Raw genomic sequence first — 23,274 nt, forward strand, 5'->3', positions numbered from 1 at the left:
GACTGGTACGCCAGTAGGAAAATATAAGGCCTCTTGAAGGCGGGAGAAGAGTCAGCGAAGTCAATATAGGTACTAAGAAAATAAAATAAACTGATATTTTTACCGTACAGCTTAAAACTAGGGTGCGGGAAGCACTTTTTTGCGCTGGGCGAACAAGCACAGCGGCCAGCAGCACGACTACGCATCTGCGAACGCTTTTCCGTCTAAGAAATGCAATTGCTAGACGTGAGATATTGTGGAAACTTGGGGGATGCTTACTGCACGAGCGCAAAACAACAAATAGTCACCTAAGCTGCTTGGAATTGTAAAACTAAATAAAAGTGTAAACTGGTTATATATTATATACCTTATATTTCCAAGGTCGTCAGCGCTCGCCCGTGGCCGAGTTGTTTGGAGCGGTAGGTACATACATACATATATACATACCCTAAGGGCCCGTGGGCATTACATAGGGGGGGACTAAATTATACACAGATAAAATCAGTTCTTGGCAACACAGTTCAATAAATCAACCACATGAAGAATAGGAACTACTACACTAAAAAAAAACATTTTAGGCACAAGAAGCGCCGCACAGCGGAAATACAGATGTGAAGCCGTAAAAAAAACATCATAAATATTCATTTTCAAGGAAGGCTAAGAGTGCAGATTGAAACGATGAAGTCTGCGTCAAGATGGCTATGTGGGATGGCAATGAATTCCATTCGGCGATGCTGAGTAGAAGCGGGGAATTTTGATAAGCGTTTGTTCTGGCGAATATAGGGTGGACTTTATGCGCATGATCAAGGCGAGATGAAACGTGCGGGGCTGGACGAATGTGAGTGCGTGCAAACGGGTGGGCGCTGTGATACAGAGAGTGGAAGTATGACAGCCTGGAAAATTTTCTGCGCGTGGCAAGCGGTGGAAGGGCAAGGGATTTTTTCATGAAAGATACACTTTGCTGTCGGGAGTATGATGATAAAATGAACCTTGCAGCTTTATTTTGAACGGATTCTAGTAAGTTTGTAAGATAAAGATGGTGGGGGTGCCATATTATTGACGCATACTCTAATGAAGGTCTAATTAGCGAAAGATAAGCGTGAAGCCTGGTGTCAGAGTTAGCCTGCCGTAATCGATGCTTTAGGAGGCCAAGTTTTTTCAGCGCTTTGGTAACGATAAATTCGACGTGAGAGTTCCAAGTCAGGTTTGCATTAAGAATAACTCCTAAATATTTAAATGACGAAACTGGTTCAACTTGCGTATGATTAATTGTGTAACTATTAGGGGATTGAATCAGTACTTGTAGAAAATTTTACATATTTTGTCTTATCCGTATTAATTTCCATTTGCCATGTACGACACCTATTTGTTAACTTTGTTAGATCAGATTGTAAAGTAACAACATCATCCAGATTAACTATTGTTCTGTAAACCACACAGTCGTCAGCGAAAAGGCGTATGTTGGAGTCTATGTTGTTAGCTATATCGTTTATATATATTAGGAACAGTAAGGGGCCCAAAACAGAGCCTTGTGGTACCCCAGATTTAACGCGCACGCTTTTAGATAACAAATTATTTATTTTTACTGACTGAGTGCGGTTATTTAGGAATGCCTCAATCCAACGAGTAGTGTTTAGGTCCAACTGGATATTGCGAATTTTAAGCAGTAATCGCTTATGGGGCACGCGGTCAAAAGCTTTAGACATATCTATAAAAATGGCATCGATGTAAGAAGAAGAATGCAAAGGAGTGTGGAGATCAGTAATTAGTTCAAATAGTTGTGTCTGGCAGGACTTATTGCGCCTGAAACGATGCTGCGTTTCCAGGAGAAGATTATTTAGGTTCAAGTGGGTCATTATTTGGGAATACACTATGTGTTCTAATATCTTACAACAAACTGATGTAATAGAAATTGGCCTGTAATTACAAGGACTAGAGCTATCACCTGATTTGAAAATTGAAGTTACTTCTGCTATTCTCCAGTCGTCTGGGATACATCCTGAGTCAAGTGATTGCTGAAAAATTAGAGCTAGAAGAAAAGATGATTTATCCATTGTGAGTTTCAGTAGTTTGGTAGTGATGCCATCGGGTCCAGGTCTGGTGCTAGGGGAAAGGCGATTGATAGCGCAGGCTACACCATTTGCGGTGATGGCTATTTCAGGAAATGGATGACTTATTGCTATTTCAGCAAGGTTTAATGACTCATTTATTGGTAGTTCTTCAGTAAATACTTCACTAAAGTGGTTATTTAGAGTCTCAGCGCCCTCACTGAGTGAAAGTGCGCTGCCATCAGCACTTTTTAATGCAGGGAATGAGTTAGTTTGCTTAGGGTTTACCGTGCGCCAGAACTTCTTTGGATCGGTTTTTAATAGAGTAGGTAAAGTTGAGTTAAAGTATTTATCCTTGGCCTCAACAACCGCCGTCTGTGCCAGTTTAGCGAGATGTTTGTACTGTAGCCAGTCAGCAACTGCATTGGTTCGCGAAGCCTTCCTGTATGCTCTTTTTTTCTTATTTAAGCGTAGCTTAACATCCCGTGTAAACCAAGGATCATTGCTTTGTGTTTTAACGGTCAGTGTGGGAATACAAGCATTTTCTATTTCTTTTAGTTTGCTGCGGAACAAGCACCAGTTTTGGTTAGTAGATCTATTCTCCAAGTTTCTGTGAAAGTGAAGGGTGAAATCCGCAAGCATGCTGTTCATTTTATCGACGTCTGCGCACTCGTAGTTCCGCAAGCGTTTTTCTTTTATAGTTTTATCTGAACGTGGCAGCGATAGCAAGCAATGAACGAGTTTATGGTCACTAATATCTTCCAAAACACGAACGCAGGCGTTGATGGGGTGGTTTGTTAAAATTAAATCTAAGATGTGGTTTCCACGCGTGGGCTCTTGCACAAGCTGACTGAGGTTGTGAATTTGAGTGAAATGAAGAAAACGGAGATATTCTGCACGGTTGTAAGGGTTGTTAAGATGCAAGTTCGACCACTCAATATCGGGGTAGTTAAAGTCACCAGCTAAAATTATAATACGATTCGAGAACTTGGCAGACACTTCCTCAAGCGTTTCATTTAGGAGTTCAGCAAAGTCATTCTGACAATCCGGGGGGCGGTAACATGCCCCAATAACACATTTGATAGATCCAATGGTGGCAGAAATCCAGACTAGTTCGAGAGGGGAGTCGATTGTTATTAGTGATGGCTGGTAGTCCTGTTTGATTACGACAATAAAACCTCCTTCCCTAGAGGCAGTTCTATCTTTGCGGAAAACAACAAACGGGCGAGGAAATCTTAATTCACTTTCTGTGATGGCATCAGAAAGCCAGGTTTCTGTTCCAATGATTATGTCCCATGAGCAAGTATGCATGTAGGTTTTCAAAAAATCTATTTTAGGGAGCAGGCTGCGGAAATTTGCTAGTATTATCGAGAGTTTTTCTGATACGGCTACTGGAGAAGGAATTGAATCGGAATGTCATTGTGCAGTGGGGAATACTTTGATGACAGAATCTGAAGTAGGGTTGTACCGAAAGACACTGTCACGAAAGTGGAGGCTATTGAAGCGAATATTATATTTCTCATTTTCCGTGCGGGTTGACTTCACGAAATCACGTAGCTTTTTGCGTGCTAACTGAATTTTAGGCGAAAAATCCTCTTCCAGCCAAACCTTGGGCCATTCGAGGTTTTTGAGTTTCGGCGCATTAAGTAAAACTTCAGATTTAGCCTTTAAGTTCAAAAATTTGACTATGATAGGACGCTGGGAGTCTGGTCGACTCTGGCCTATTCGGTGAGCGCGTTCAATGTCACCGACCTCGAGCTGGAGGTGAGTAGAGAAGAACTCTCGCACGATCTCTTCCGATTCCTTATAGCCCTCGCGTTCTACTTCGTCTAAACCCTTCACGATTAAGTTGTTTCGTCGCATCCTGTTGTTCATATCATCAACAACCTCGGCTAGCTCGTCGTTAGTTTTTGCTACGGTTTGTTTGACCTGCTGAACAGAAATATTGACAGCAGTAAACTGGCCATGATACTGGGGAACACTAGTGATTGCTTTTTCGATCGAGTTGACTTTAGCAATGATGTTAGTAACTTCAAGTTTGAGTTCGCACAAAGTGGCCGATGTTTCGGCGTGACACTCTCTCAGAAGCACAAGAACGTCTTCAATCTTAGGACCAGGGTTAGACTCTACATCTCCTGCACATAGCAGAAGAAGCACGAGGCACGCGGAAAGCACCGAGGTGACCCTAGGGCACAGACCGCGAACAAGGCCGGCACTGGCGACAAAACGTTCGGTACCACCATGCACGAGTACACGGCATGCTAGAAACGAGCCGATGCGCGCTCGGTATGTACACACGTCTACACCCATTTAGTCCTGAGACATCGGTTCAAAATAAACGAAATTGGGATCAGCAGCCACAAGAAATAAGCAGAGCCGAAACACAGTGCTAAAAACTATGCCTACCTATTGAACAAAAAACGACAACTTAGCAGCTGTACGTTGTGGCCGCAAATCCCGTCTTGACAGCAGCGATGATGCCTTAAGTAGGCTCCGGTGGCGCCGCAACTTGTGACGGCAGGTCCGCGCACCCTCTCTTCGCGGCACGAGGCAGCCAAGCGGATGAGGTGCGATGCGGCCCACGCAGTTGAAAACGTCGCCGTAGAGCCGATACCGGAATCTATTGAACAAAAAACGACAACTTAGCAGCTGTACGTTGTGGCCGCAAATCCCCAATTGTCATTGTATATCATTGTAGTACGTGTTTTGCAAGCCCCAAGTTCGAATCCCCGCGGGTATATGCTTTTTTTTTCAAGTTAACTTTTTTCGTTTTCCACCGATGTTTTCTATTCTGAGTTCACCTTTTTGTGGGCCACAACGTTCATTGCTCCACGAACTCGTTCACAGAACGCGCGCAGGCTGGCACTGGCGCGCTAGCGAGTTCTCGTTGGCGTGCTGTTGCCATAAGCACCGACTGCTTGCGGGCAGTGGGCACAGGCCAGAATCAATAGACCCTTGGCCTGGTGCGAACACGCTTTTTACACGATACAGGCATGAGTGAGGCAAGCTCCAAATATAGGGGAAAAACGCATGGCATTTGAGCGTCTTCGGGGACGCGGAGGGCGTTCATGCACTGCGTAGGCCTCGGGTAGTGAATGCTACGATTCCTGGGAGGCTTATCTTATGCATTTTACAGCTGACAACATGGCAGAAGCGCGGCACGATAATTACTGAGATATTGAGAATGCCCATCCAACAACGCCGTTGGTTGTGTTTTACAGAACCGAAACCAAAACCGAAACCGAAACTTGTTTGATTGCTACCCTTGGGCATCGTCCAATCACGGTGCCCCCTCCTCCCAACGTCACAGCCTTAGTTGGTGCGGCCGCCGCAAACCGCGCATGGTAGTTTTTCTTCTTTCGCGCTCTGTAAAATAATTACCGATTTGTCAACCGGATAAACGATGAAAACTGTGCTAATTTGAGCCAGTCTACGCAGTGCAAGCGAAAACGGGAGCTTGACAAATTCACTTCAGTGTCCATTTAAGTGTGGATCACGATGGTGTTATTGTATTCGGTGATGGGGTAGACCAGTGTGCCCGGCACAGGTGTAGGGACACGCCGGGGTGGCTCAGTGGCTAAGGTACGTGTTGCGCTGCTGAGCACGAGGTCGCGGGTTCGATTCCCGGCAGCGGCGGCCGCTTTTTTGATGGAGGCGAAAAGGAAAAACGCCCACGTGTACGAGATTTCGGTGAAGGTTAAAGGTGCCCAGGTGGTCAAAATTAATCCGGAGCCCTCCAATACGGTGCGCCGCACCGCCTTCGTTGCGTCGGCGCGTTAAACCCTATCAGCAATCAATGGATCTCTGTTTTTTTAAGCGAAATCATTCTTATGGCGTATTCGGTTGGCCGCTCCGGTCCTCTGGCTCGGAGTCGCCAGATGCCAAGGCGGCTCGCAATCAGATCGCGAGAGGCAGCGACCAACCGAATGCATCGGATATCTCGGAGCAGTTCTGTAGCGCCACCGTGCAGCCAGCGCGGGAAGCCGCCGTGGATAAACCGCGGCGTTTTGGTTCACGTGACCCGTACTTCCTGCCAGATCGCGCCACGCTCTCACTTCGAAGTCAGAGCGGTCGCAACCGCTCCGAAAGAACCAACCGAAGGTAGTACGAGCGCTCGAATTCTACCAACCGAAGGCGCAGCCGCTTTTCAGAGCAATCCAGAGCGCTCGTAGACGCGCAACCGAATACGCCAGTAGTGCGGCGGCTGACGTCTTGTCAAAAAAGTAATGCCTTTCCCCATAGACCGCTTCGTCGACTAAAACACTCCGATAAGATCTCTGGACAAACGGCGCGCGCGTGAAAACGGGCTTCCATTGCGTCAAAGTGGTCCCTTCAAAGTCGCGAAAAGCAACTCTTCTAGACAACACAATACATGGATTCATCGCGAAGAAGGAGCAGAATAGTATGCGTTTATCTCATAAACCGCGTACACATTTAGATGGTTAGTAGATGCGTTTACTTAGTGCGCGGAAAATCGTCGCATGGGATCGCCCTTCGTTTGCGATTTGGGTCTTTCAAGGATTGACGATCGATTGGGCGGACATTAAGCGGAGGTTTGACTTAATTCAAGTGGAGGTTTCGATGCACTTTTGACGCAGTTTTCATATCATAAAGTTTTCCCGCTTCTCTAAACATTCTTTACGAAGGGATGGTAAATGTTTGTTTGTCACGCGGGCGTGGGGTTTAAAGGGGGGTCTCGTTAGGCAGTCTTCATTTTATTGATCTGCCAGCTGCCTTTTCCATCCCTGAATGCAGGCAAGGCATGCCGTTAACCGTAATTTATCTCAAAGTCGTCCTATAGTCCTGGGGGTAAATATCGAGGCTTCTGAATTTTCACGCTCCAGTTTGACACGTATACACGGTATGCACATAAACGTTGAACAGGCGATTTCTTCGCTTGGTACACTACAAACCGCCATAAGTGTGCCCGCCGTGCGGCGCATGCGTCCGCATCTTGCAGAAAAAAATTGCAAGGCCGGAGAAGCAGCAGAACTGGCGGCCCCTCTCCCTTCGTCCGAGACCAGACTGTTACACCTCACATGTATTTCCGAACTTACTGCTGAAAGTTCTCCATGACTGTAAGGCGCGTATCATTTTGTCCTCAGGCTTTCATATCTCTCCCAAAGTGGACCGCGTTAGCACGGGTTTGAACTGGCGGCAACCGGCTTCGTGAACTGGGCGTCTCTAGCGCGAGCGGTTCTGTGCTCCCCAGTTCACGTGCGAGTGAACGTGAACTGCCGACTAGAAATTCACGGAATAGATCGCGCCACGAACGCTGGGCAGAGTGTTCTCCAAGGTTGAATGGGACGGCGCCGAGAGTTCCTCACGAGGCGCACGCTCACGTGCGCTATATCGGTATTTTTTGTATTTTTTTTGCGAGCTCTTGATGTCGCGCAAACCCACGCGCAAGCCTGGATGCCGCCGGACGCCCCTCATGAGGCGCACGCTCACGTGTTCTCGGTATTTGTTCGTGGTATTTGTTTCGAGCTCTTGACGTCGCGCAAGCCTGGACGACACCGGACGCTCCTCACGAGGCGCAACCTCACGTGCTCTCGGTATTTTCTCTTAATATTTTTTTGAGCTCTTGACGTCGCGCTAGCCCACGCGCAAGCCTGGACGACGCCGGACGCTCTTCATGAGGCGCACGCTCACGTGCTGTCGGTATTTGTTCGTGGTATTTTTTGAGCTCTTGATGTCGCGCAAGACCACGCGCAAGCCTGGACGACGCCGGACGCTCCTCACGAGGCGCATGCACACGTGCTCTCGGTATTTTCTCTTGGTATTTTTTGCGAGCTCTTGCCGTCGCGCAAGCCCACGCGAAAGCCTGGACGACGCCGGGCGCTCCTAATGAGGCGCACGCTCACTTGATCTCGGTATTTTCTCTTGGTACTTTTTTGGAGCTCTTGACGTCGCGCAAGCCCACGCGCAAGCCTGGACGACACCGGATGCTCCTCATGAGGCGCACACTCACGTGCTCTGGGTATTTTTTCTTGGTATTTTTTGAGCTCTTGACGTCGCACAAGCCCAGGCGCAAGCCTGGACGACGCCGGACGCTCCTCACGAGGCGCACACTCACGTGCTCTGGGTATTTTTTCTCGGTATTTTTTGCGAGCTCTTGCCGTTGCGCAAGCCTGGACGACGCCGGACACTCCTTACGAGGCGCACGCTCACGTGCTCTGGGTATTTTTTCTTGGTATTTTTTGCGCTCTTGACGTCACGCAAGCCCACGCGCAAGCCTGGACGACGCCGGACTTTCCTTACGAGGCGGACGCTCACGTGCTCTCGGTATTTTCTCTTGGTACTTTTTTCAAGCTCTTGACGTCGCGCAAGCCCACGCGCAAGCCTGGACGACGCCGGACGCTCCTCAGGAGGCGCATGCTCACGTGCTCTCGGAATTTTCTCTTGGTACTTTTTTCGAGCTCTTGACGTCGCGCAAGCCCACGCGAAAGCCTGGACGACGCCGGGCGCTCCTCATGAGGCGCACGCTCACGTGATCTCGGTATTTTCTCTTGGTACTTTTTTCGAGCTCTTGACGTCGCGCAAGCCCACGCGCAAGCCTGGACGACACCGGACACTCCTCACGAGGCGCACACTCACGTGCTCTGGGTATTTTTTCTTGGTATTTTTTGCGAGCTCTTGCCGTTGCGCAAGCCTGGACGACGCCGGACACTACTTACGAGGCGCACGCTCACGTGCTCTGGGTATTTTTTCATGGCATTTTTTGCGCTCTTGACGTCACGCAAGCCCACGCGCAAGCCTGGACGACGCCGGACTTTCCTTACGAGGCGGACGCTCACGTGCTCTCGGTATTTTTTCTTGATATTTTTTGTGCTCTTGACGTCGCGCAAGCCTGGACGACTCCGGACGCTCCCGACGATTCGCACGCTCACGTGCTCGAAGTATTTTTTCTTGGAATTTTTTGTGCTCTTGACGTCGGGCAAGCCCACGCGCAAGCCTGGACGACGCCGGACTTTCCTTACGAGGCGCACGCTCACGTGCTCTGGGTATTTTTTCTTGGTATTTTTTGTGCTCTTGACGTCGCGCAAGCCCACGCGCAAGCCTGGACGACGCCGGACGTTCCTTACGAGGCGCGCGCTCACGTGCGCTCGGTATTTTTCTTGATATTTTTGTGCTCTTGACGTCGCGCAAGCCCACGCGCAAGCCTGGACAACGCCGGGCGCTCCTCATGAGGCGCAGGCTCACGTGTGCTCGATATTTTTTCTTGGTATTTTTTGGGCTCTTGACGTCACGCAAGCCCACGCGCAAGCCTGGACGACGCCGGACTTTCCTTACGAGGCGCACGCTCACGTGCTCTGGGTATTTTTTCTTGGTATTTTTTGTGCTCTTGACGTCGCGCAAGCCCACGCGCAAGCCTGGACGACGCCGGACTTTCCTTACGAGGCGCACGCTCACGTGCTCTGGGTATTTTTTCTTGGTATTTTTTGTGCTCTTGACGTCGCGCAAGCCCACGCGCAAGCCTGGACGACGCCGGACATTCCTTACGAGGCGCACGCTCACGTGCTCTCGGTATTTTTCTTGATATTTTTGTGCTCTTGACGTCGCGCAAGCCCACGCGCAAGCCTGGACGACGCCGGGCGCTCCTCATGAGGCGCAAGCTCACGTGTGCTCGATATTTTTTCCAGGCATTTTTGTGAACACCGTACCAAGCTCAAGTTTCAAATTAAGCAGCTCTGCTGTTAAAAAAAAAAACCGGCCCCGGCGTCTGTCATCTGCGCCGATACCACCCGATTATCGGCCATGACGTCAACAAATATGAATAATCGCAGTGAGAGTGGTCCTCCTCAATTTACCAGCACTGGATAGTGCACGGGCAGTCCCAGGACTGCCTTCGGACCGGAATTCCCATAGGAATGCACCGCAGAATCGATCGTCTGATCGCGTTCGGGGTAGTCCGCGTACGATCCGGGACGGAAAATCGAGGAGGCCCATTGTGCGGGGATGCTGTCCTTGCCCTTGAGAACTCCGCATCACCGCCGGAGGATGGGGCCGCGGTCTCTTATTAGCCATCGTAGGGCAATCCTAACCCCTAGTAAGCTACCGGGTACTTCCTCGTAGAAGCACGCTACACTCTACACTGAGTGCGTTAAAAGCGTCATTTACACTATCCCCTCAAAGTGCGAAAGGGAGTATATTGGTCAAACAGGACGCTGCTTCAATGAGCGGGCGAGAGAGCACCGGTTGGCAGCCAGCAGCGACATAGGCGGAAGTCTTGGAGACCACTGCAAGCGCAGTGGGTGTGAGCCACTCGTGGATAACACGACCGTCCTATACAGAGCAAAACACAAAACGGAAAGGGTGATAATCGAGGCAGTCTTTATACAAAAAGCTGGAACAAGTGCATGAGGACGCCGTCACTACCATTAGGTGACAAAGAAATATCGTTCCTAATAGCCAGCGAGTAGTATATCACTTGTAGTTGTCCTCCCCTCCTTGCGGTTGGGTGTACGTGCGCCTTGATTACATGCACGCTTCTTAGGTACACCCTGATTGTTCGGTTCAGGCAGGCGCGCATATTAGTGTTGCACCATCAGCACTGTTGTGTTTGTTCATACGCGCCGTTGTCCCCACCGTTTACACTTGTTGGTTTGATTAAACCTTGGTTTCTTGTTGTTGTTGTTGTTACTGGTGTTGATAAGTCAAGTAAAAATTAGTATGGTTTCCTTTAACGAAATAGTTGGAAGTTGGCGAATGTATCTGTCGTTTCTTGTCTTCTGCGCCCACGTCCAGTTTGCGCCAAATTTTCTTCTTTCGCTACGTATATAAGTACTAGCTCAGCAACAAGATGCGGTCACAGAACATTTGCTGTGGACGTGCCCTTCATTGGAAGCGGCCAGAACACGACACCTTCGAGGCAGAGGCTCCACCCTGGCAGACTACCTGACCTTCATCGGTGGACACGGGGACCCCACCACCGCTCCCTCCTTGCGTCTCCTCGCGGAACAGGAGTTCACCTATACTTGTAACATTGTATTTATGCCATTGGGTACACTATCACAATGAAAGAAAAGTTTTGTTAAATACCGTGTGCGAACTTTACACTTGAGTAGTTCGGCCCGGCTCTCCCGGGCCCAAACCACGGAATAAGATAAAAAGGAGCGCCAGCTGTGGCCCAGAAGAAGTAAAAATTGTTCCCGTGGTCCGCAAATGTCCCCGCGGCGCCGGGAGCCCCGCTTTCACTTTGCTCTCTTCCTGTTTCGCACCCATCTCATCGTGGTGTCCTTGTACATTGCTCTCCCCTTGTTCGCGCCCCCCAGAGGCCTGTTACCTTTCGTCGCGACATCTGTCTTCAAAGATGTCGAACTGTGAGCGTAATCACTAGCCGGGCGCGAAATTTCAATCACGGTGCGCGGGTACATTGAGCAGTGGGGTAACCGCACACCGACACATAAATGGCGATCGCTTATTCCCTAGTAGGGAGTGTTTTGTTACCCATAATCAAGGCCAGCTGAAAAATATCTATCGAACTCAGCAGATCTCAAATGCAATCGTACGACGACGATGTCGTAAAACCAAACAAAGAGTTAGCAACAGTACACAACATGCTCCCTACCCGATTGGGCTTGGTAATTAGATGCTAATTAAGGGTTGGTCATTAAAGGCAACAGAGTCGATCTCCAGAGAAGGCAAGCGTGGTAGGGGGCGGCAGAAAGTTAAATGGAAAGATGAGATCTAAAAATCTGCGAGGATAAAGTGGTCGCAGTTAGCACAGGACCGGGATAATTGGAGATCTATGGGAGAGGCCTTTGCCCTGCAGTGGGCATAGATATGCTGGTGATGATGATGAAATAGATGCAGCGCAAAAATCGCCCTTTCTTAATTGCCCGTTATTGTGCTGCGTGCTTAGTGACTAATGCTTCTTGTGCACACAACGTTTACGAGGGTCGCCCGCAGTCTCCATAGACGTGGGCTGCAATGATGCTATCATTCCCCGCAAGAAATGGACGACTGCCGCCTTGTAATGGATATGGAAATACGCGACTCAAGAATTTAGAACGCTATCTTCGTTTTGACCCGGGTCGTAACTTACGGCCCGATGTTCACGGTCCCTGTGCGGTCGTTTAATCTTGTCGGTGCCGCCAGCGACTAACGCCAAATACGTTTACGAGCAACGTGTTCTGATGACCCATTTATTGAAAATAAAATGGTTCTAAAATAAAGAGCCAAGCCCAATAATGACCTATATATGTCGTAAAAAATGCTTGCGTGTTTGAAAAAATTAAGTTTTAATTAAGTAACGCTGTAACGTGCTAAAATCGACACCTGTCGCTATCTTATTAACAGTGTCATCGACGGAAGCCTGTCTCCTGCATGCGGTATATGCGGGTCGTAATTAACTGCTGGACCACCCTTTGATGGGTGGCAAGTCTTCAGATGTTGGAGAGGGTAGAGGAGGGAGCAAGTGATGTGTCGAAAAAGCGTTTTACATATTGGTACTATGTGGAAATGCAATACGGAAACATTTGTCGAAGCGTCCCCCCTCGGGCTCCTGTCGCGGTAGTTTGGCACTACTCACAACTGGTCACTACTCACAACTGGCACTACTGACAACTACTCACAAAAGCTCGGGGCTACAGCACTAAGCGACACGAGCACAGGTACTGAAACAATTGGGCGTGTGTGCTGAGTGATATGAATTTTGAGCCAGAAAGCTTAGTTTACGAATTCCTAGAGAGTAGAGGAAACTTATAAAATCGCTATTTGTTAGAACTAGCTTCCGTATTTTGCAATACGTGTGAAAGACATCCGCATTCATGTTCACCAATTTACGGAAGGTATTGCCCCATTCGTTGCATGCAGTGCGCAAAAGGTAGCGTTTCTCTAGCGGCCAGATGTCTGTATGTGGTCTCTACATTTGGTTTTTCCGCCCTGCAAGCCAATCGTTGAGGTTTCAACGCATAAATGTGGGCTAGTTGGTTAGAACTGTGGAACATGGTTGCGAATTCTTCATCAACAGCGGCTAGCGGGGAACGGAAGAGCACCCTTGTGTTTTACTGGCGATTATGTGGGAACCGGGCGCTGGCAAGCTGCGCCGATAGCAACATCCGCTCGCAGAGAACGGAAGATTAGAACCTCAGGCGGGTCACTGAAACATGTTTTTCACTTTGTCGCATCCTACTGGGGCTCCCGCTTGCAGAAGCTCGGTCGTTCACCATCGTAGATTATTGACTTCGCTAATTCGGCACCAGTGTAAAGCACGTCGTTTCCAAAACGAAATTGATAACGTGATGACCGAATCTGAAACGTGGCGTGAAGGAAGCAGCCTGCATCGCAATATTTAAATGCTGTAGCCGGTGTATTTTAAATGAGGTGAGCCCAAGGAATGTTTTGATTTACATTTATCTGACCTACTCAACCACTTATGAACGGTGTATTTGCGGAAAACATTTATAGATGCTTCTCCAATGAGCACGCATCGTTGAAAACTTTTGTGACGTCACAAACAGTAGTACCCAAACGCGTACGGGGCGTCGACACTTACTTTCGGGCTTCTGGCATTTTCTTCTCGGTACCGTAATCTTTTGAAACAGGCCAACCTGTTCCCACCCTTTAGTGTCCCTTTGACTGATAAGTGGCGCCAATATCTTATGTTATAACAAGGCATATATCCTGTTAAGACGCAAATTAGGACAAAAATGAAGGAAAATTGAGATTTCTTCAAAAATGGCGTCTCAAAAGAAATCCAAACTTAGTGATATGAATGACAACGGGTTCATTGATCCAAGACAAAATATTTTATGATGTGTACATTTGTACACATGACGCCTCTGGGCCGTAAAGCACGTCAATGAGCACAATCAAGTACTACTTTCAGGTTGTTGACTGTCAGAAGTTTTCACGAGTGCATGTTCAATGCGTCTTAGATTTATTGCTTTGATTCTACTACTTTCGGATGTGATATTTAAAAAAAACAATCCTTTGTGGCACTGAGACAGAGGTAAAGTCCGCATTTGCGGCAGCGGTGAAACACGAGGCTTAGAAACACAACCTGTGTTTCAGCACCTTTGAGGGAAGCTAGCACTCAGTTGTATTGGCCAGGGGTTCACTCCATCAAACTTTGTGGAATTCGTTATCATGGGCGCGCCGACATAGCATGTCTTCCCCTCTTGTCTTCCCCTCTTTGTCTTTGTCTTTGTCTTTGTCTTCCCCTTTGTCTTCCCCTCTTCGGTGGCGCCGCCCTGTGGCTGGCAGTCAAGCTACGCGCAATGTCTGAAATTCCGTGACATCTTTCACTTTTTCTTAAGGGGGAGGGGGGCGGGGAGTCCCTCAGCGTTCCCATCTTGTCTGTATTCCAGCCAGCTGTTCCCATCGACAATTGTGACCAAAGGAGCTTTGAGGCGACGTCGTCAATTCCTTTTTCCGACTTAGTGAGCGGGCTCTTATGCCTATCAAAGACACAATACTCTTATTATTCAGTAATACAAGTTAGCTAAAAATAACATACAAAGGCAAGGTGATCCGACAAGGCAGTGCTGAGGCGTCATGTGTAATATGGTACACACACGTTTTTTTTTTCTTTTTTCTACGCGGCCTAGTGCCATCTTCTACTGGAATCACAAAAAAATCTCATTTGCGACAAGTCAGTACGTTATATGTTGACATGACGATATGGTATGACATGAGCATCAATTCTGTAAAAGCATTATCACACGTGAAAACAACAGCCACAATGTACTGAAGTGCCGTTCCATAAAACTGGAGGCGTCAATCTTGAATGTTTGTTTTGGCTTCAGTTTCGTTGCGAAAACACTAAAACTTGCTTATTATTCACTTAGAAGGCACCCGACAGGCCGCACGTGAAGTACCACTTTACTTGAAGCAAAGGAGCTGCGCATCGCGGCGCCAAAACAGACGCGTACAATTTCACACACCGTCGCTGACGGGGATACAGCGACTCCGTTTACCTTGTCTCCGTCTATAGCCAAGTAGCTAAACTAACATTTTGACTAACAGATATCGGAGCTACCCAAACAGTAAGAAAACAAAGTCTTTGTTGACTCTTTTAGTGCTGAAGAAATGAGCAGTGATTGTTGACACGGCAGGCGCAGGATGGTAGTTCAACCTGCACCGGTAATTAAACCTTTTCCTCTTGGGCCAGTGCGGATACTTACAGCCCAGACTCTTGGCGCCATAAGAAACCCTAACTGAGATAACTGCGGATCGCTGGAAACCACGATGCACTTGCTGTTGGAGTGCTCCGCAAGCAGGGTGTCGTCTTGTGCGAAAACTGGAACACTAGCTGAGCCCAGGACGAGAAGGACCTTGAAGGTCCTTCTTGGGCCATAGCCCTCCCCATTAGCTCAACGCAAATTACTGGCGGTGATGTTCGATTATCTGGACGAGAGCGGCGTCATTAAAGTGATGTAAAGGTTAGCTAAACAGAATCTTCAGACTGCTTCAGCACACTGCTGACACGAGCTGAACGTACTGCATTTTTAATAGCGAAGCTGTTTAGCAAGTCGTAATTTTTCGTTTCCGCACTTGAAAATACCGAATAATTTCCGAGCACCCGCACACGAGCTAGAAGACGAAGACGACGAAGGCGGTGCCGCTATATACCGAAACGGCCCGTTTTCTTTTCGCCCTGTGTGCGGAAATTACCTCGTTTAGCCCGTATTTTTATATCCTTTTGTTCGTGATTATGTGCTGCATCGACTGATACCAAGATTGCGCCAATCAAGGTTACCCGACCATCGCAAACGCCAGAAACAGTCCCCTACAAGCCAGCGGGACGCCCATTAGGCCTAAAGTTCCGGCTCCTGCGCTCCAGTAGCGCACCACCTGCGGAAGCGGTCGCAGCTACAACAAGCGGCACGGATGCACTTCCAGTTGCAGCGAACCAAGACGTACCGTCGCCGGCAATGAGCCAGCCACCCCCGGCAGCATACGAACATGGAGCTTCTTCAGTCGATCCATATCAACCTCCGCCGTACGAGGGCGCCTCTGAAGCAGCCAACTGCGACGATGCCGAAGACGACGATGGACAGATGCAAGACCTCGACGAACCACTCACGGACAACGAAGAGGAGGACGGATGGCAACGCATCCCACTATCGAAGAAGAACAGACCCACAAAAACTGACCGGGTGAGTCGGCAGCGTTACACCCTACAGCTGAAACCACTCGCCAAACTCCGGATTAGACACATCCCCCGACATGCCACTGCCTCAATAATAGGACGCGCTGCCCCCAATGCCGAACTGGCCGAAATGGCTTCGGTAACGTTTGACGATGCAGCTAACAGCGCACGTATCGCTGTCTACGATACAGTGCATGCTACGCGATTAGCTCAGGTAGATCACCTAATCCTTCGCCAAAACGGCACACTTGAAAGAATAGAAATTGCAATTGAGCAGGCCCCTTTCAACAAGAACACCATTCGCGGGGTCGTCCAAGTGGACCCAGCCGATAGTAACGAGACTATTCTCAGTTGGGTGCGCTGCGAACAGGCCGACATTCTCAGAGTCCGAAAAATCGGTAAAACCGACCGTGCAATTCTTACATTTGACTCTACAACTCTCCCAAAGACTGTCAAGCACTACATGGAGTTAGTACGTGTGGCAGAATACAGACCGAAACGACTGGTCTGCTTTAACTGCCACAGTCTGGGGCACATGGCGAAATTTTGTCCCTCCCCGAGCGTATGTAAAGATTGCGGCCGTCCCCACCCAGAAACCGCCGAATGTGACTCTGCAGAATATTGTGTTATTTGTAAAGAAACAGGACACCTCTCGGTTAGTAAGGTCTGCCCTACGCGTTTACCTAAAAAAGAAGAACGTGGCAACCGATCAGTCTCATCTAAGAAACCTCCACTCGAAAATAACCTGACCGACGGTGATCGATCTACACCGCCAGGAGTTACATGGGCCTCCACCGTCTCCGGCAACTCATCCCATTCGCCCCCTCCAATTAGTCCTTTACCCTCAAACCATCCACTAGTAGTTGAAAATGCCCAGCTCCGTCGCAGCCTCGCCGAAATGCGCGCCGCCATGACGACCTTACAAAAGGAAGTGGCCGCCCTCCGAGCGACCGCAGCTAGCAGTCAATCGCCCTCCAGTGGGCCAAGTAGTTCTGTCCCGGCACGCCGCAGCCGTTCACGCACAAGCCGCCGCAAGCCATCCACTAACGCCACCCAGGCGCCAGCGACAACGTCATTCATAACGGAGCAGATGCTTACTCAAAGAGATGCCCGTCTTAAATTTGAAGCAAACAAGGAATGGCAAAAGGCGTCACGCGAAATAGTTTCCCTTCAAGATCAGGTCACTTCTATCAGGGATGAGCTCCGTCAGTTCATGGGAAAAGTGGGGGAAGCACTTGAAACTCTCCAGACCTCAACGATCCCTTCCAATGAAACGAAACGAAAGAAAAAACATTAGCCGTCCAGTGTTGCCCCCAGCTCTACCGCCGAACAGAAGCATACTACAGTGGAATTGCCGTAGTTTTTCACAAACCGGTCCGCTCCTCAAGTCCCAAGTGAAAACGCTCCGTCCATTGGCGTTACTGCTTCAGGAAACACGTGGTCCTTGCAAAATGTTAGATTACACCACCTTTTCAGATCCCTCCATTTCAAGCCAAACCCGCTCCTCCCACGGCCCGACCCCAGGGTTAGCAGTGGTACTAGTCCACAAATCCTGCCCCGCTGTCCAGCATCGTTGGGACCAAGCATGCAATGATGACAGAGAAGTGATTATGGTCCTCGTTACGCCGCCAGGAGGCAAATCGGTGATGCTTGTGTCTGTATACTACAAGCCAAGATCCGGTGCCGTCCCCCCATCACTTTATGACTGGATACCCTATCTTTTTTCGCTACGATTCACCGGTCCCATTATTATCGGGGGAGACTTCAACGCTCGCAATACCCTTTGGGGCTACTCGTCCACAAACCGTCGAGGCCGGCTTCTGGAACAAACACTGGAGTACAGCCCCCTTCAACTAAGAAACGAATATGGCGTCGCAACCTGCATTGGCCTTTACTACGCTCAAAGCGATACAACACCGGACCTCACCCTAGCTACCCCTGGGGCGGTGAAGACCTGGCGCACGTTAGACAGCACCTGGGGTAGTGACCATCATCCCATCATGCTTCAAATCAATAGCAAGAAATTCCGCAATAGACGTACTTACTGTGAGATAAACTGGTCCTCGTATCGCTCCCAATTCAACATCTCCTCTCAACCTACCCTTGAGGAATTCATCTCGTCATTAACGCAAGCACGTTTGCTCTCAAGCGAAGAAGTAACCAGTACGGCAGATGTGAATTGCCCTGATTCACACATGTTCGGACTTCTCCGCAAGGCAGAACGGCTAATCAATCGATACCGCACGCAAGGAAAACGCCATAATCACCTAATGCAGCTAAAACGTCACTACCGCATTATTCGCGAATATCAGGTCACGTTACAGAGAGAGAAATGGCACGATTTTTGTCAAGATCTCGGGCATGAATCGGGCCTGTCTCGTCTTTGGGGAGTTTTCCGTACCATGAACGGCCGTGCGAAGGTGCGCGTCCCGATCTTGGATGAGATGTGCCTTCAAATGGACTACTCGCAAGTGGAAGATACCATCATTCACACGTTATTTCCACACGCCGTTAGGGACCCTTCAACCCTCCCACCTTTACCAATTATAAGCATTGACCAACCGGTGCCGGAGCTCGATTCTCCCTTCTCTTTAGGGGAACTGCAAGTAGGCATCTCTCAAGACAACCCCAAATCTACTCCTGGCCATGACCAAGTAAAATTGAAGGACCTCCGAAACCTTCCGCCGCACGGCCTCGATGCGCTGCTACATTTGGCCAACCACTCTTGGGACTCAGGCGAGATATCTGACGCCCTGAGGGTAACGATCATTCATCCGATACCCAAGCCCGGTAAATATCCTCGGAATCCCCAGAATCTTCGGCCCATAGATCTAACCCCCGTAATATGCAAACTTATCGAGCGTATGATTAACAATCGACTCGTCCATCACTTGGAAAGTACAAATTGGTTTCACCCCGCTCTCACTGGTTTCCGCCCCCATCTTGCTACCCACGATTACCTATGGCTACTCCGGAGAGTTATTAATCGAACCTCGCGCAAGGCTTTGCCGGACTACGTCCTCACCTTAGACATGCACAAGGCATTTGACAACGTCAGCCAGTCAGGTATCCTTCAAGAGCTTTCCCTCGCCTTCCCCAGCCAAAAGGCCCAGGCCTGGGTACGCAGCTTTCTACAGCATAGGCCGATCCGTCTTAACCCTCAAGGACATCAGCCCACAACGTTCTACCTCGATAGAGGAGTCCCACAGGGGTCCATTTTGGCTCCTCTCCTTTTTAATCTCGCAATGAACCGTGTGGCCCGAACTCTCGAGCAGGACACTGCCGCCCGATTCGCGCTTTATGCGGACGATATTGTGGTATGGACAGAAGCCCAGGATAACAACTCCAAAGAAACTATGCAAACAGAGTTGCAGGCAGCAGTCCTAAGTTTGGAACATACGCTGTCCAAGTTCCGGCTACAGCTATCCCCAACCAAGACAGAACTGCTCAGCGTGGATGGTAAACGTGGCACAAATAAGGAACAAATTATCTCCCTTCAAGTGGGAGATACGCTGCTCGAATCCCACAATGGTACCATTCGACTGCTGGGTGTTCCCGTCAGCAGCTGTAATAGCCCAAAACAGTGGATAGCCTCACTTAGGAAAACCTGGCGTTCCACCTTACACCTAGTTACCCGGATATCGAACAAGTATGGTGGGGCGCACCAAACAGCTTGCACCATGCTCGCCCGTGCTGTGGCGCATGGGCGCTTCACGTACGGCTTCCCGGTTTACGAATTACGGCATTCACATGTAAACGCCCTCCACCAAATGAATCGGCACCTTCTCCGTGCGATCAGTGGCCTCCCCGCCTTCACAAGGGTAAACACTCTACACGACGCAGTTCCCCTTCCGCCTCTCGCTAACCCCATCGAAGAGACAAAACTACGCTTCAAATATCATCTGGGCCATTCGCCACAAGGAAAAAGACTCCAAAAATGGGACCACTTAAATAGTCAGTCTGAGAGCACCGATTTGCCGACAGCATTCCCTCCGTGGGAACGCCCATCCATCGGAATTCTGCGTCGACGCCCGATCCGCCGGGATAAAAGAAAAGTACGCGAACAATACGTTCGCACTCTCGCAAATGACAAGGAATACGACGAAGCTGACATCTACACCGACGCGGCTCTGAATGGAACGACGGCGGCCATTGCCTGGACATCTGCGGACCTGCCGAAATTGAATGGATCGAGGCACATTTCTAACACATTCGACCTCGTAGAAGAGGTAGAACTTGTAGGAATTCTGGGAGCGACGCAGCAAATTTATAACCATTCCGGCCATCTATCCACGAAGAAATTTCGCATCATCAGGGATTCCTATGTTGCTTTCCGAGAGTTAAATCGTCCGTTTTCACCGAACAATACGGCAACAAACATTCTCACATTGATAAGAGACCTACAAATTGAAGGCTTCAAAGCTCGAATTGTTTGGACTCCAGGACACACTACAGGCGCAGAAGGCAACCGTATGGCACACGACGCTGCCAGGGAGAGGCTACAATCACCTCCCACGGTGCCCGCCACGCCCGTCCCCCCTCTCCAGGCAGACTGGCAACTCCAGCTTCGTCACCTCAAAAAGGAAAGCTGCAAGCGCTTACAGGCAGAAACTCCTGTTGGCATCCTTGCCCCTCTCAAGCGCTTCTCGCGTCCCGGGGAAGTATTCGCCAATAAAGTGTATGCGAATGCAGCGTACATCCCCCACATTATTTATAAATGGACAGCTCCAGCAGGATCCGAATTGCGCCGATGCCCCCACTGTAGCCGTGAAGGCACACCACATCTTTATCACTTAATTTGGCTTTGTCCATCATTCGACCGTAATCGCCACCAGCTTTTAACTCTAAGTCCCGCCCCTGTGACTGAACAGGAACATGTTAGTCGGGTCCGCGACGATCCCACCACACTAGAAGCAATCACCGAGTACGCCCTTGAAAACGGTCTCTACAAATTAGTGTAACGGCCTGGTAGACTTCCCCGTTCTACCTACAATGTGAACTGACTGCAGCGTGCACTGTTTTCAGTGTGAACCGCGTTGTCTACAGTGTGAACTGTACATTTAAGTGTGAGCTGTGCATTTTAGTGCCACTGACTGACTTTTATGTGTTCATTTTGTGATTAGGACGCCAAGACTGCAACTGTGTTCATTGTGAGAGTTGTTACCTTCCCCTTTTCCCCTCATCCTTACCCCCCCAGGGCCCCATGGCCTCTCGTCTAATAAAGTTTTTCACTCACTCCCGCACACGAGCGTGGGCTTCGCGGCGACCACCCGGCAGCTAACAAAACCAAGAAAATGGCTATCGCTCGTGTGTGCGTGCCTCATAACGACCGCCCAGCGTCTCCTGCGCACGTTTTTTAAGCCAAGCGTACCCAGTTAGGAGATTGGCAAGAATTGCGGGAACCACGTGGTAGTTCAAAAAAACCTAGAAAATTCAGAGCGCTCTTGTGTGCGTGCCTCGCAGTGACCGCCCAGCGTCCCCCGCGCACACTTCCAGTTTTCGCCGTAATTGTGGCAACACTTGCTCGGAACGATAAAGACAGGTCATAGTGTACGCCACTCCAGTGTGATTTTCAATCATTATCACTTCCAAAAAATGACAGAAGCTAACACCTATAGCAACAGTTATGAACTAAAGGTGCTTGCGGCAGTGAAGAAGAAGCAAATCGGCTGCAATCGTGGAGTTAAAACATTTGTGATTGTCGTGCAGGTTCCGTACGGCTTCGCTACGTTGAAGTCTTACGCGATAGTGTGATTTTATTTCTTTTCCTAAATCGTGCCTTTTTCTGAAAAAGCGTGGTACTGCGGGCTTGTTAGTACATACTTGACGACAATAACAGCGCTTTAACGGGACGCAGAAAGATTGACAAGACAAGGCAGCGCCTTGTCGGTTGGCCCCGCCAGAGATGCTTAGGCTTACCGTGGCAGGGAATATTTGGTGGCAGCTTTCCCTAGCTGCGCGAATGATGCTGTATATTGGCGTTTTTTGGTCACATTACCAGCTCCTTCCCTGCACAAGCAGCCTTGTTTGTGCCTTGAGTGGCCTTTTATACAGCAGTAAGGAGCGGTCGCTGGAGCTACTGGCACTGTTTCCCGGCCGGCGCGAGCCGCGCCGCGCGCACCGTGCGGGTGGTTTCCGGCGTGCCGTAAGCGCGTGTGGCGTGCGCGGCGTATTTTCTCTTGCAAAAAAAAAAAAAAGAGTGAGAGAGAGAGTGAGAGAGAAAAAAACCCGAAAAGAAAGAAGAAACGCTTCGTGCGGTTCACGCTTTCGAACTCGACCCTGCGTTGGCAGAAAGATTTAAAAGAACTGACTACGGACTTGTGTTTTAAAGCGCCGTGAAGTTTGTGGTCGAGACTGGAAGTTCCTGATGCTTTTCTGCTTTGTCTTCTACTTTGTTCATTTTCTTTGTTTTTTATGTGTTTTGTGCTTATTCAACGTATGAACAATGGCGAGGCACCTCTCACAGTTGCCTCTAGTTACAAAGGGATAGCCACATCCACATCCATCCGTGGCATTCTGTGCGACAATTCGCTCCCGTTCGCGCCCACTGAGCGGATGGGGGTCGTCAGAGCAAATTCCGCCTCCTGCCAAGCAACAAGCAGGCGGGAAAGGTGCCAACGGGAGAGGAAATGGGGAGGGCGCAGCGGTGCAGGCTGACACAAAGCGACAAGCCACCTTAGGAACTCCGTAGTGCCGGGCAACGAATCTTGGCGGGAGTGCGCGACGTCGACTGAGGCGCCTGTCGGCGCCTATTGGGCCCACCCACATGACCTTTTCGGTTGTCGCAAAACCTCGTTCCCTCATACCGTTCATCTTGTTTATTGCTCGTCGTTGCTGGCGCTGGACACGTGGACGGCGCCGCCTCCGGTGGACGGCTGTTTGCCCATTTGCCCGTTTGGCTGTTTGACGGCTGTCTAGGACGAAGTCTTCCTTGTGTCGCGACGGCAAGTGAGATAAAAACGGACAAAAACAGACAATGGCTGAATTGGCTAAGAAAGCACAGGTAATACAAAGCACCCAGGATCCTAGTTTACGGCCTAGTAGCAAGAGACAACACATTAGTGCAGCAAACGTGAGAATGTTTCTGGGAACGCCGTGAGAGCACCCCGTTGAGGTCATGGTTTTCTTATGCAACCTGCAATGACTTAG

Source organism: Haemaphysalis longicornis, unplaced genomic scaffold (assembly GCF_048455015.1).
Source record: "Haemaphysalis longicornis isolate Haplotype H1 unplaced genomic scaffold, Haemaphysalis longicornis Haplotype H1 scaffold_12, whole genome shotgun sequence".
Lineage (NCBI taxonomy): Eukaryota > Metazoa > Arthropoda > Arachnida > Ixodida > Ixodidae > Haemaphysalis > Haemaphysalis longicornis.